The 15,161-nt window shown below is 49.5% G+C and overlaps 1 protein-coding gene across 2 annotated transcripts in view; it reads right to left on the reverse strand.

The window, feature by feature from the left end:
- C2CD3 (C2 domain containing 3 centriole elongation regulator) overlaps positions 1–15,161 on the reverse strand; it is a 604,078-nt gene that overhangs the window by 71,661 nt on the left and 517,256 nt on the right. The gene's annotated exons all lie outside the window — the stretch shown is intronic.

Genomic DNA, 15,161 nt, shown 5'->3' on the forward strand with positions numbered 1-15,161 from the left:
CGGTTACGTTGGTACTAAAGTCAATCTCAGGAAGGACAAGGCCACCTCTAATAGGTCTGCTCGAATCAGGATGCGAGGGTGTAATCATGCAACAAAGCCACAGGTGTCAGGAGAGCTTCTGGTTTTATTTTTATATCGCAGAAAGCAATCTGCCTTGCGTTGGAGGTTGGGAGTAGAGGTATTGGCCGGGAAGAGGAAAGTTTCAACTATGAAAGGCAGGGCTACTGAGAATGACAGGATGATTGTGAGAATGAAGAGTTAAACACTGTGCTAAAGATAGGTAGAGTTTGGGAGATACCCTGCAGAGTTAACAAGAGCTGAAAAAGAATGTGTGGGTGAGGGTGCAACAGCTAAGGAGCATGAGGCACAGAGCGTAGGGGTGGAACTGAAAGTATACATGTTTTGTGTGGGGGATGGCATACCTTTCTGTTCACTGTCATCATGAAGTATAAATGCCATGGAAAACGTAGTTCTGGTTAAGCGGCTACAACTACCTTAGCGTCCCTTGTGAGAGCACAATAAGGCGAGGCTGAGCCACTATCTGAATCTAAGGCGGTCCTCAATGAGAGGAGGGCGGCCTGGTGTATTCCCTCTAAAGCTCCCTGTTGTGAAGAGTCTAAGGTGGTCCTGCCTGCAAATCCCTTCGCCAAGCTGCATCGTATATAAAGCCAGCAGTATAGCACATCACCCAGATGCTGACGCAGGCTCCTTGCTCCATTGCTGGTTGTTCAACAAACAGCTCTGGGTGCCCTAGCCTGATGTGCTGAGCCAGGCCCGGAACCTCCACTGCCAGCGGTTTAATGGCAACATTAACATTCACATGGTTGAAAGTCCTAGGCTAGAAGCTCAGAACTGCTGTCCAAAGAACCAGGAACCCTGGGATCACTTGCAAAGAAGATGTCACAGAGAAATGCGTGCTGCGTTACCCCGCTTTATTTTGTGAAATCTCTGTTTTCTACCCGTGACCTCACATCTCGAGACTACTGGCTCCGCGTGTGTTTTTGCTGCTTTGGAGATACCTACTGGCCACCTGCCAAGCTATGAAGGCGGACAGTGGTAACTGATCCATGTCTTGGGTAAACATACCCACAGAGCCTCTTAGTGCAATCCATAACTAATTAACATTAGCAAAAACACAAGTAAGCTAACCTGTTGAGACACCTGGAAAAAAGTTGAAGCAGAGAATGGCTTTCATGCACTGTGAGGAGTAGGAGAAATATAAGGTGTTCACAAGAATTATCAGAGAATCTGGAGGGGGAATGGTGGAACGGGGGAGCAATACCTCGGAACAAGGTGAAGTGAAAAAGGGTCTCTCTACCACGGAACAGTTTGAGATTAATGTGCCCTCTTCTGCTTCTCTACATGCACCAACAAGGGCGAATGAGGGGAGGACTCTCTCAAAGTCTTATCACTGAAGCCATGGGCGAGAGGAGGACTGCTCAAGTGAATTCTGCTAAATAAAATATGTAGTTCAGACAGCTTGGGGCAGCACCTGGTTAAAAAAACATTACTGAGGTGTCCCATGAAACAAATGAAACCTAACTAACAGGCACACATGGGGGGAGAAAAGCGCAGGAAAGGAGCGAGTAAGTGAAGGAGAAAAAGTGGCTGGGTGGGGGGGGGGGGGTGGGGGGGGGGTGGGTTATCTCTCATAAAAAAAGAAAATACAATGGGGTTTCCTCTAAGCAAATAGGCTTGAAGTAAAATTGGACCAGAGTCCAAACAGCCTTCTAGCAATGCAGGATGAAAGAAAGTACATCACACACAGCAACCATTCTTGAGTGATTGGAGTAGAGTTCTCTGATCACTTGTAAGGGGAAATCCAAGTTGTCCAGCTTGGTTACCGGGCACATGGATGAAAACACTACTTGTTACCTACCTCAAGAGTGGCGCCAGCAAGAAGAGGCTGGAAGAGGAGATGAGTGGTCCCACTGGGGAGGCAGCAAAGAACTTCAGCACCACTGAACAGCGGTTGAGCTTAGCCCAAGTGCTTCGGTGAAAGGTAGAATGACAAAGACAGCAGAACGATTTCCAAAGACAGTTGAAAAGTGGGAAGATGAAGATTTAAGTGCCGCCCTATAAACCTTTCTGACCACTGGACCAGGGAAAGGGACAGGTATCCGCTCTTTCTCTATTCACAATGGTGAATTAACTCCATCAGGAAGTGAACCTTGCCAACAGGATCTGTGACTAATGATTGGTTTTCCAAGGACCGGGACTGCTTACCAGGCCTCTCTTCAGGTCCAGAAACAACAACCAAATCCTTCCACTCCCACTCCAGGAGGTGGCTGCTTGGGCACCAGCGAAGGTATAACTGTCCACCCTCAGTGAGGTGAAAGGCGCAGCTCTGAAGAACGCTAGTCTTGAACACTCAATTCTGGATGAGCAGTACGTGTCCATCTGTGCTTCTTGCGGAAGAACAAGGTGAGGCTCAGTTCTCAGGTCTAGAACCAGGTGTGAAACCGATAGTGCAGCCTGAAGCCAGAACTGTAACACCATCTATATGCTGAGGGAGGGTCATTGCTTTGTTGCTCACCATGCAAATCTCATTTTTTAGATAGAACCTTCTCTGCTCGGGGCCCAGTGGGGCGATGGAACACCTACTTGGTTGAGGGGCCACGTGGCAGTAGATGCAGCAGATTAAAATTCCTGTCCATAACCCGTGGGAAATTTGAACCAGAGGCTATAAATACTTACAATCTTAAATCCTACGCCCGACTGGAGAGTGGCTTTTGTGTAGCTGCATTCCTTTTTAGGTTTACTGAGCAGGATGGAGCTCGACCTATTCTCATTGAGAACATATTGTAAAAAGTTGGCCACTGGGTTCTTTCGCTATGGGACCTTCATAAATTGGCTAGATTCATTGATAATCACATCTTGGATGGGGTATTTTAAGTATTTTGGACGAATCATTGTTTGGCTGTTTTATTGTGCGCCCTTCCCATCTGCATTGAATGTACGAGGGACACATTTTTGAAGTCAGTATTTAACCAGGATAAAATAAGAGGGAGATGGTGGATGGAATGGGAACATTGCCAAGATAAATATTAGCACCCGCCTGATATTCTGCCAGGCTGAAATGAATATATGAAAAACCTAATGCTTCCTTTCAGTTCTGTAAGCGTCTCGTTAGCTTGAGGAAGATTATTACAATATACCAAAAGACTTTTAACTCAGGTAACTTCGTGTTTTTTTGCCATGAAAGACGCGTAGCTTGACTGCGCACTGCACTAATGCGGGATGTCTGTTGGATTGTGGAGGTGGAAGGTTCTGTCACATAAACGTTTGAAAACGGACAAAGATATCTGAATAAAACAAATGGAAGACCTGATAAACTTTAATGCAATGGTTTCAGACAGCTTGAGAGCCAACAGGTCTATCTATGTTGGGGGCAGGGAGAGGGGAGTGATCGCGAGTTTTTTCCCAGGTTGGAATAATGTGGGTAGCCGGATGTAAATTAGCCAGTATATCAGTACCATAAAATGTAGCCAACCTGGGCTTTCAGGATCTCCTATCACCGTTACTCTTTCACCTCTCAGAATAAAAGGTAAGGCCATCCTTGCGTACCTAGGTGGATGATGGGCAGTACTAATTGTTGCATAAAACTTATTTTGAAGGTTAAGTCTAATGTAAAAATAGACTCTTGAACCCTTCCCCCAAACGTTCTGGTGTGACAGTTTCCCTGAAGAAATAAAAACAAGCATTTGCAATGCAATAGGTCTCGCAATTGCAAGAGTTTAAGCTATTGACATTGTAAATGACAATGCCTTTTATTTATCTGTTGTTTTTAAAACAGATAAATAAAAGGCATTGCCGTTTACAATGTCAATAGCTCACACTCTTGTAACTGCGAGACCTATTCAATTTCAAAGAAGCTGCAGCCACTGTCCCTGGCTGTTTGGGAAGTGAAAGCTGAAAGTTGCAGGAAAGCTGGTTGTGCCTTTAGTAAAAGAAACTCGTTAAAGAAAATAGTGCTATAGATTAAATAAGACATACCGCATAACAGAAGTAAAAGGGCCAATACATAGAATTGCCTACGTGAGTAAAACCTTAATTGATGGAAGCTTTATCAGATGGACTTACAATATATGCTTGAGTTAAAAGTAAAACAGCAGGAAGGCTCAGCGTGTTGAATGTTCACAACCGATAAATGCGGTTCTGGATTAGCAGGTCCCAACAAACAGTTGCCATTTTACACTGGGAAGGCTAAGTTCAGTGGTCTCTGCATCATGTGCTTGCCTCCTTTTGTGAGGGCTGACAACAGATCCCAAACAGCCTTATGGCGGGCACCAGGACATGCAAAGCAAATAAAGGACGGGGCGCAGCCCCAAGAGGGGGGAGAGCTGGGAGAAACCGCATAGAGATGTTATAGAGGCAAGCATGCAGAAAACAGACACTGGCAGTAGTCCAGACCGAAGAAACTCAGAGATCAAGTAAAGGTAGAGACATTCGAACAAGTAGAAATGTTACTGGAACGAATAAATAAATTAAAATATTTGGAAAGCGTTACAGTTGCCCGAAAGGGCGTCCTGGCGCTACAGTAATATAGGAACAACAGCATGCTTGCTTAATTAATGCGTATTAACCAGCCATGTTTTCAATTTTTACAGAAGTGAGTCTAGACAGAAAGGAGGCACCAGAACAGCTGTATATGTAGGCCGTCACTGCATGATCACAAGACTGACACTTGGATGAAACCTACACATGTGACGAAGTAGGAGACTAACATGGGTGAGCTGCAGGTCCTATCCTCTAGTACTCACTCGCTTACAACAGCTGTGAGATCTCTTTTAATGGTATGCTGACTAGACAAAAAAATAACTTGATTGGCAGAAGATTCTCTCACAAGTGAACATGTTGAAGAGTGAGAGAATTCCGGACCGGCAGAAGAGACACTGATACATATAGAGAAATTAAGTAATAACGTTTAGATAGGCAGAAGAGAGGCAACTGAAAGATAAATGGGCATTGGGAAGGGCGGAAAAGAAACTCAGATATGTGGACAGGTGGTAGTCTGATAATACTGAATAGGCTAAGGAGAGATTGACATCTGGTGAAGATATAAAGCAGGAATTTAGATAGGAAGAAGAAAGAGAATCGAACACACATATGAAATACATGGGTATTTGCATAGGCAGAAGACAGACATGGATATACAACAGCAGAAAAAGAGAGGCACAAGCTACTTACTTGTGTAACGCTATATCTGTAAGAGACATTAGTTAGTGATAGATTCCTTACCTTAGAATATCCCCAGGCGTCAGACTGGATCCGGAAACTTTTTCATCAGCAGTACCCCTGCGCGTCGGTAGGCACTGTCGTACGGCTCCGCGTATGTTGCTGGGGTCGTAGCCGCTGAGCTGACAGCGTCAGAGCTACTTAGACACGCTCACACGTTAGTTCTGTACACAACTTTTCCGCGCCAGAAGCGCACAGCCATGCAGGAGACTGACTACTGGTGCAATAGAACTAGGGCCCTGAAAGTGATGACCTGAACCCTAGATAACAGTTCGTAGAACGGGGAGGATGGGCGGGCAGTAAGGAATCTATCACTAACTAATGTCTAACAGATATATTGTTACACAAGTAACTTGTGCATCAGAAAGAGACACGTTAGTGATAGATTCCCTACCTTAGAATACATACCCAAGCAATACAAACCCCGGTGGTGGGTCTGCGAAGTGAGATTACACCAGAAAGTCACGGAGAACTGAATGGCCAAAGAAGCCGTCTCTCCGGACCTGACTGTCAAGGCAATAGTGCTTAGTTGAAAGTATGCAACAAGGCCCAAGTGGCCGCCTGACAGATGTCTTGCAGGGGGACACCGCACCCCAATGCTGTGGTAGCTGCCGTCACCCTGGTAGAATGGGCGCAGCAGCCCAACTGGAGGTTCCTTTTTAGCCAGAGAGTAACAGGTTTTAATGCACAAGACAACCGAACAGGAGATAGTTCGCTTGTGCACAGCCCGGCCTTTCTTGGCGCCCACGTAGCCAACAAAGAGCTGGTCATCCACCCGGAACTCCTGTGTGCGGTTGAGATAGAACGAGAGTGCACGTTTTGGGTCCAGACGGTGGAGCCTCTCCTCTTCTCTTGAAGGGTGAGGAGGCGGAAAGAAAGTGGGCAGCGCTACAGTTTGCCCGAGATGAAAGGCAGAGACTACTTTCGGTAGAAAGGAGGGACGCGGTCGAAGCACAACCTTGTCCGGATGAATCGCCAGGAAAGGAGGTTTGCAGGAAAGAGCCTGGAGCTCACTCACCCACCGAGCGGTGGTGATGGCACCAGGAAGACAGTTTTCAAAGTCAATAACCGCAAAGGACAGTTATGAAGAGGCTCAAATGGAGCGCACATCAGATATGTGAGAACCAGGTTCAAGTTCCAATGAGGCACCACAAAAGGAATAGGAGGGAAAAGGTAGGTAATGCCTTTGAGAAATCTATTGACAACTGGGGACTTGAAAAAAGAGGGCTGATCAGACAACCTAAGAAAGGCTTAAAGAGCAGAAAGGTAGCCCTTGATAGTGACCAAAGCAGAGCCCTGCTGGGCCAAAGATACGAGGAACAATAGGACCTCAAAGGGGGGCAGCAAGAGGATCAACAGATTTTTCTGTGCACCATGCCACAAATACTTTCCACCGACAGGCGTATACCGTTTTAGTGGAGGGACGCCTGGCTGCCAGAATCACATTACAGACTTCGGGAGGCAAGTCAAACGAAATCAGCTGTCACCGCTCAATCTCCACGCAAGGAGGTGGAGGCTTGACAGGTTCGGGTGGAGGACCGTCCCCAGTTGCTACGACAGGAGATCCTACCGAAGAGGCAGTCAGATCGGGGGATCCACGCTCATACTGAGTAACTTGGGATACCAAACTCTTCGAGCCCAGTCCGGTGCCACAAGAATGACTTGGGCCTGGTCGCACATGATCTTCTTCAGCACTCTGGGAAGAAGTGGTATAGGCGGAAAGGCGTACAACAGACCGCAACTCCACTCACGACAAAAAGCATCGCCTAGCGAGTGCCGCCTTGGAAACTCCAACGCGCAGAACTGCTGACTTTGCACGTTCTCTTCGAGTGAAGTGAAGCGCCATTTATGATCCAACATGCACCTTTGGCTGAGTTTGTCCACCCTGGCGTTCAGGGTACCTGCCAGGTGTTGAACCACCAAGGAAATGCCTTGATGTTTCAGCCACGTCCAGAGACGGAGAGCCTCCTGACATAGGGTCCACAACCCCACCCCACCCTGTTTGTTGCAGAACCACATGGCGGTGGTGTTGTCTGTGAACACCTGAACTACTCTCCCCTTGACAGAGGGAAGGAATGCTTTGAGTGCAAGTAGGATCGCCCTGAGCTCCAAAAGGTTGATATGGAGCTTGGACTCCGACGGAGACCAGAGGCCTCTGATCTCCGCCTCTCCCATGTGGCCGCCCCATCCCAGGAGGGACGCGTCCGTCACTACTGTGTGCTCCAGTTGGGGAAGAGAGAGGGATCTGCCGCTGACCCAACGCTGGTTTGTGAGCCACCACTGCAAGTCCTGTGCAGTGCCCTCCGAGATCTGGACGGAGTCGGACAGGTTCCCCCGATGCTGTGTCCACTGGAACTTCAGGTCCCACTGCAGAGCCCGCATATGCCATCTGGCATGATCGATCCGCAGGATGCAGGTGGCCATGAGGCCCAGCAGCCTCAGTGTCTTCCTGACCAAAACCCAGGACCAGGGCTGAAAGATAGGAATCATAGCCCGAATGTCCCGGACTCGCTGTTCGGGAGGATAAACCCGAAACTGCGCCGTATCCAGAACTGCTCCGATGAAGAGGAGCTTCTGAGAGGGAATCAGGTGCGACTACGGCACGTTGATGGAAAACCCCAGCAAATGCAGGAGGTCGGTCGTAGTCTGGAGGTGGGAGACGACTGCCTGGGGCGAGCCTGCCTTCAACAGCCAGTCGTCGAGATAGGGGAAGACTAAAATCCTTGATCTGCGCAGATGAGCTGCGACCACCGCCATCACTTTCGTGAACACCCGAGGGGCGCTGGTAAGGCCGAAAGGAAGCACGGTGAACTGAAAGTGCTCATGGCCCACCGTGAACCGTAGGTAACGCCGGTGGGCAGGTAGGATGGGGATATGGAAATAAGCATCCTGCAAGTCCAACGCTACCAGCCAGTCTTGCGGGTCTAGGGCGGACAAGACCTGAGCAAGCGTGAGCATCTTGAACTTCTCCTTCCGGAGGAAGCGATTGACGTTCCGGAGGTCTAAGATAGGGCACAGACCTTTGTCCTTCTTTGGAACCAAGAAGTAGTGGGAGTAACAACCACGACCTACTTCTCTCGTTGGAAGCGCTCGATGGCCCCATTGGCCAAGAGCGACGTAACTTCCTGCTGGAGAAATGCCAAGTATTCCCCCGACATGCGGTGGTACTGAGGTGGCATTGCTGGAGGGGTAGATTCTAAGGGGAGGGAGTAGCCCCTTCGGACTATTTGCAGAACCCAACTGTCCGAGGTTATGGTGCGCCAGTGGGGAAGCTGATGGTGAATCCTGCCACCCACTGGCATCAGGTGGGCCTGAAACACCGGACTAGGAAGGTTTAGAGGCGGCGGCAGCAGAGTTGGTGGTGGACTGATCCGTCCACTGTCCTCGGGACCCACCACGGTGGGTCCCACGGCCGCGGCTGCGCTGAGACTGTGGCTGTGCAGCCTTGCGGGTCTGAAAAGAACACCCTTGGGCGCCCCGTCCTTGACCTCGAAAGGACCGAAAAGTGGACCCCGAGGGAGTACGCGTGGTTGCGAGACCCAAGGACTGGGCCATAGCCCGAGAGTCCTTAAAGCGTTCCAGGGTGCTATCCGCCTTATCACTAAAGAGGCGTGTACCATCAAAGGGCATGTCCAACAGGGTGTTCTGGACATCCCCAGAGAAGCCAGTAGTTCGGAGCCAAGCATAACGACGGAGCGCCACAGTTGTGGGAAGTGCCCTACCGGGAGAATCGGCCGTGTCAAGCCCACAACGAATAGTACATTTTGAAGCATCTCTCCTTTCGGTAATGGCTTGGGAGAGAACCGCCCTTGCTTCCAAAGGGCACTGAGCCACAGTGTCCCACACAGAATGGGAATAACGGCTTAGCAGGCACGCAGTATTCACCGCCCACAACCCAGAGCTGGCAGATGTGAAAATCTTTTTCCCAAATTGCTCCAGTTTCCTAGATTCCTTGTCCGGAGGAGCAGAAGGGAACTCACTCGGCGAGGCAGAAGCCTGGCCAACCAGACTCTCAGGCGTCGGATGTTGTGTGAAATAGCTGGGATCGCCCAGCGATGGCGGCGCGCCACACCCTTGTCTACAGGGACTCCCATGTTAGGTTTAGTCCAGGTGCCCAACAGGATATCAGTAAGCGCTTCATTGAAGGGCAGGAACTGCTCCGCAGAGGAGAACTGCGGCTGCAGGACCTCAGTTAGGAGATTGGTCCTGATAGGTACAGAAGGGAGCTCGAGGTTAAGAGCCTCAGCTGCCCTACGCAAAACCACAGAAAAAGTCCCAACCTTCTCTGTGGCCACTGAAGAAGGGGACAGAGTACCAAGGTGTGGAGAGAAATCCAGATCCACTGGACCCTCCACATCGCCTTCCCACTCACGCTCGCATTGAGCTAAGAGGGTCCTCAGACCCCTCCCAGTATTCCCCTTAGTCTACCGGTTGCTGAAGAGGCCGGTAAGGATGAGGTGCCCTGGGAAACGGGATAAACTCCCCTCCTAGAAATGGAATGGGAGGGTAAGATACCAGTCCCGGTTCGGTGCTGTCCGGGGTCAGCGCCGGCGCCGAAGCCGGATCCAGGGTTGGCGCCAAGGCCGGAGCCGGCGCCGAGGTCCGAGCCGAGGCCGGAGCCGCCGCAGGGTATGGTGCCGGCGTAGCCGAAGCCAGAGGCTGCGGCACGGAGGCAAACCCTTCCGACGGATCCGCGGGGCCCAAAGGCGCTCCGGAGGGACCCGGCGGGGTAAACAAATGGCGCAAGGCCGACATTATGGTCTGCACCTCGTCCGAAGTTGTGTGCGGGCCTGGAAAGGGTGGGTAGGCCGCAGGCAACAACGGATGCTCCAACGGAGTCGTGGGGGAGTTACCGCCCGCCCCCTCCACCGCGTCCCGCGACCGGTAAGGGGTAGAGGAAGAACGACGTCGCTTATTCAACTTTTTATGGCGCCTAGACTTACCTGTCCCCGATTCCGACTAGCGATGCTGATGGCTCCGCGACCGATCCCTTGACATCCCACGGGATAGGGACCTCGATTGGCACAGAACCGACTGCCGGACCTCCAACAACTTTCGGGAACGCTCCTGCAAAGCTTTCGGCGCCATGGCTCGACAATCAGGGCACGCCTCGGGGTCATGGGTGTGCCCCAAGCAGAAGAGACACACGTCATGAGGGTCCAATACAGACGGCAGGCCCTACAGGACTTAAACCCGGGCTTCCCTATTGCACCAGGAGTCAAGTACACGACAAAACAAATTGTCAAAAAACGCTCTCTCTCAGATCTGCGCTGCTGCGCGGAAAAAGAAAGAACTGACGTCAGAGCGCGTGGGCGTGTCTAAGTAGCTCTGACGAAGTCATCTCGGCGGCTATGACGCCAGCGACGTACGCAGAGCCGTACGACGACGCCTACCGATGCGCAGGGGTACTGCTGACGAAAAACTTTCCAGATCCAGTCTGACGCCTGGGGATATTCTAAGGTAAGGAATATATCACTAACGTGTCTCTTTCAGATATATGAATATAAAAGAGAGACCAACGGAGAAATAAGGAATGCAGAAAGAGACCGAGACACATTTGAAAAGGTAGGTAAGATAAATGGGCATGTAGAAAGGTAGAGAGATGTAAATAGTGTTTTGTCTGGAATGTGAATTTGGGGGCTTAGGGCGTCCCCTGTGTGGAACTCTGGGGTGGGTTCAGTTGGTAGTTGCTGCCCGACGGCTTAATAAACAAGAAGCTCCTTACCTCCGTTTCTGTGCATTTTAGTGGCATTTTAGTGGCGACGGGCTGGTCTGTCCACTCCAGCGTCTTCCACTGGACGTTGGAGGACAGTGGTGCCTCATCCATGCTGTCGCAGCTGCCCTAGGAGTGTCCGCTCTAAACCAACTGCTGCGCACTATGTTGTAGTGGCGGTCATTGTTGGTGCATTGTTTTCGCTGCAGTTTGAGGTGGGTGAGCAGTGTCCTGGTCCTGCCTCCCCTTCGACTGCGATTTTGAGAATTTGCAGTTACAGTGCACATGTGTGCACACGTCTTTGCGGCGGCATTGTGAAGTTCGGCATTGAGGCACTGCGCCCAATCTACTGTAGAAACACACGATATGTGTGCCACAGAGCAACGATTTTGATTTGGGTTTGTGAAAGTGAAAGCGATGAACAACACCTTATTAACAAAGACCCGGAGACGCCGTGCGTGTTTCTAATAAGGAAAGCTGTCCCGCTCTTCCCCGCACACTTCCCATGCCTGCTATCTATGGCACAGGGCCGATTAAAATAAAACTAGGAGGGCTGCGGCTGGCCGGTCTGTGGAAGTGCTCGTAGCTGCAGGGAGCAGATCTAGGCAGCGTGAGGGGCGGAGAACAGCGCGCCAGAGCCCACTGGCGTAAGCTGGCCAACCTGCCCGCTCCTCCCTCATGCCTCCAATGCCTGCTGTCTACGGCGTTGGGACAATTCAAACAAAAAAAAAAAGACTGCTCGCCATGCTGCGTGGTAAAGGAGGCGGGTTACACTCACTGTATGTAAAAAAAAAAAAAAAAGCGCTGCAAAGTGACTTTTAAAGCGAAAGCGGTCCGGCGTGCATAACTAATTGCGACGGCTATTGTGGAGGGAAGGTTGGGAGGAGGGCAGGGGCGGGGGGTTATTGTTGAAAATAATGCGGTCCGCCATTGGCTGCTTACCGTTTTGTGTCGTCACAGAAGGACGCCCTTGTCGACACTTTGTGAGAGTTTTAAAGTTTAGACTTCTACATCCTAAGATGTCCATGGCTTGCGGGGCTCGAGACAGCTGTGTGTTCGTGGGTGTCTTCAGCACATCTCTGCGTTGATAGCCAGTTGTTGGAACAGCCGTGAGAAGAACGGTAAAGTAACAAGCTGTCGCCGTGAGAGACACGTGCACATCCCCTGCCCGGGCGCGTGCACCTCTTCTGTCCCCCTTCAGAAGCTAAATCGACAACAATAGATCTCGCCAAATCGAGCAGCGCATGCGCTGCGTCGCTAGGCGAGACCTAAAAGGGGCTTGAATTAGAGCACGGTAAATTACAGCCACATATAACCACTATCTTGATCTTCATCCTATTAAGGATCCGGCTTTCCAGTTGCCGACGGCTTCAGTCATGATGGTGTTGCAATACAAAGGTAAATTAGATTGCCGTCACCATTGTATTGAAACACGAACAAGCCTGTTAAAAGTCTACTACTAGGAATGGCAAAAAATGGGGAACTTGGAATACCCAACAGATAACATTCTGTGATGTTCTAATGTGTAGGAACCCATATTTGTCCTCTGCTATTGACTACCAACCTACAAATGATAAGTGTAGGGTATGGTAGTCTCCAAGACACTGTCACAGTCCATACATGGTCAAACATAACAGACTATATCAACTTGTCCAATGCCAAAGTGGTGTTCCAGAGGATGAAAATCAACAGACGGCTCATGTGTTCTGCCCCAATGATGAACTGCCATATCAACATCGCAGTCATCTCTTATTATGATGGAGTGCTTTGACAAAAGCCACTGACTGAGTGCCTGTCTGGCCTGTGGCAGCTCTAAATTTGTTTACTCACAACTTATGTCAGACCCGCGTGCAAGGTTTCACAGGGCGAACAGGGGTTTATGGGTCTTGGTATTGGGGGACCATCCTTCAATGACTCTGCAAACTGGGCCACGTACAACCCTTACAGCACTTAACTCTCAAGGTAGTGAGGGCAAGCAGTAAGGAAGGTAGTATGGGGGGGGGGGGCAAGAGATCAGAACTCAACAATCAACCAACAAACACAATAAATGAATGTCCATTCCAGTGCTTGTCTTTCAGAAAAAAGCAAGTGCTTTAATGACACAAAGAACAAAATACTACACAATTAAATTTAAGGTACACATACACAAGGTTGAGTCATTAATTAAATTCTACAGATAATCTACACCTTCTGATACAGTATTGACTCCCCAACTGGGTAACCCTAGGAGCTACAGTCCCCCGTATCAGGTGGCAGATGCATGGATTAGGCACAGGTGTAGATTATCACTGTTACCATCTATGTGGCACAGAGCACAAATCAGTCACCTGTTCTTACTCCTGTTTTTTTTCCTTGCAAAAAGCCCCATATCTCTGCGCACAAATTCTTTTAGTGTGTCTCAGTCTTTCTGCTCCTGTCGCAATGAAGCCTCAAAAGACCTGCATGCCAGTTTTTACATTTTGAGTGGTAAGATAGCATTGCATGCACATTTTGTATTTGGAATAGCTTTTCTCTAGTGACAAAGTCGTTGAGTGAAGGCAGCATGGTTGTTTTGGGGCTACGGCACCGTTCTTCCAGCAGGTTTTGTCCTCCAGGCCAATCAGGCTCATAGTGAAAAGATGCAGCTGCAGAAACAAGGCCAGTCAGGCTCACAGCAGCAAGGCTCAGTTGTGGCCTACCAGAATCAAGGTGGCGAGGTGCAGCTGCAGCCACCCAGGACAATCAGGCTCACAGCAGCAAGGTGTCTTCTTGATCTTCTGGAATAGGTTGCACTAGTTCACAGCCCACAGTGGTCACAGTTCCTTTGGTGTAATCATTAGGGCAGTTCTCAGGTAAGAAACAAGTGGAGAGCCTGAGGGACCCACTCATGACATGCTTCACTCCCGGCTTTGCTCTCTGGGTGCTCTGCACACTGGGAAAATGTTGGACTTCTGCTTGACAGTATCTCCTCATCCGGAGCTAGACACACTCCTTCTCTCTGAGCAGACGGACAGGCTGCTAGGCACCAGGCATTCAGCTCTACTAAAGGAAAGTACAGAGTTCAGGTGATGTCCCTTAACCCCTGGGAGACCAACTGTCAGGCATATGCCAGTCCTGATTACATGGTAGCTCTTTGAGTTCTCTGTAGAGAACTTTCTTCCTTAGAGAAGGAAAACTTGGGACTGGGGCAAAGAGGGGTGGTTTGAATCCCACGTTTAGACACTTTCTTTCAGATGGGGTACGTGGCACCACTGCCTCAAACTTCAGAACTGGTTTGAGTTGGTTCTCTTTTCAAGTGTCCAACTCGGGTTGTTCTCCAGACACAGTCTTTGTGTAAAGTGATGCTTCTCACTGCAGGTAGCAAATGGGCTATCTTCAAACAGGAGCACCCCTCACATGGGCACATAGAGGTGTGTGTTCTTTGCACCAGCCTGCCATTAGGGACAGACAATAGGACAAGCTGGGCATAGACCCTCCTCAGCTTTAACAGAAACTGCAGTCCCATCCTTCAACCTTACCATCTACCAAGTGGTAATGCTCAAGAAGAACTAATCAGCAGTCCCTTGCTAACAATGTGTTCATTGAATTTCTACGACAGCCCCGTCTCCATCCTCTTTATTTCAGTGTGTGGCTCCAAATATAGGAATGCAGGCAAGATGCTTCCATTGTGAAGGAAAGTGTTATCCATCCTCCATGCTGCACCTTACTAAGACAGAGGCATCAGAATGGATCCACTGGCTTCAGTACTCAATCTCATACACAAAGAGCCTTACAGCCACACATGTACTACATCCATGCTATACATGATTCTGGGGTACATAAACAGTGAAACTTTACACAAGAGCAGTTAGTAGGCCACACTCTCATTGACACTGACATGAAGGTCTGGTCATACTAAGGATTCACAAAACTTAGTATGCTGTCACCACTGCATTGTGTGCTATATCCAAAACAGGGATATAGCAAATAATGCATGTCCATTATGAGGGTACACTTAGTATACTCCTCAAGGTCGCAGGGCAGGTCCTGGACCTCGCATTGTCAGGGGAAGAACTAGGACTCTGTGAACATGCTAGATTAGTGTGATGACAGGGCAAAAATAAAAGTCAAATTCTCATGCAGTCAGGTATTCTGGGCAGCGGCACACAACATGCACCATGCAGCTGACATTGCTATCTTAACAAGTTCCTTCAGAATTTTATGAAGTCATGAGAGCCCGGCTATGGGCAAA

This window comes from Triturus cristatus, chromosome 8, assembly GCF_964204655.1.
Source record: "Triturus cristatus chromosome 8, aTriCri1.1, whole genome shotgun sequence".
Classification (NCBI taxonomy): domain Eukaryota; kingdom Metazoa; phylum Chordata; class Amphibia; order Caudata; family Salamandridae; genus Triturus; species Triturus cristatus.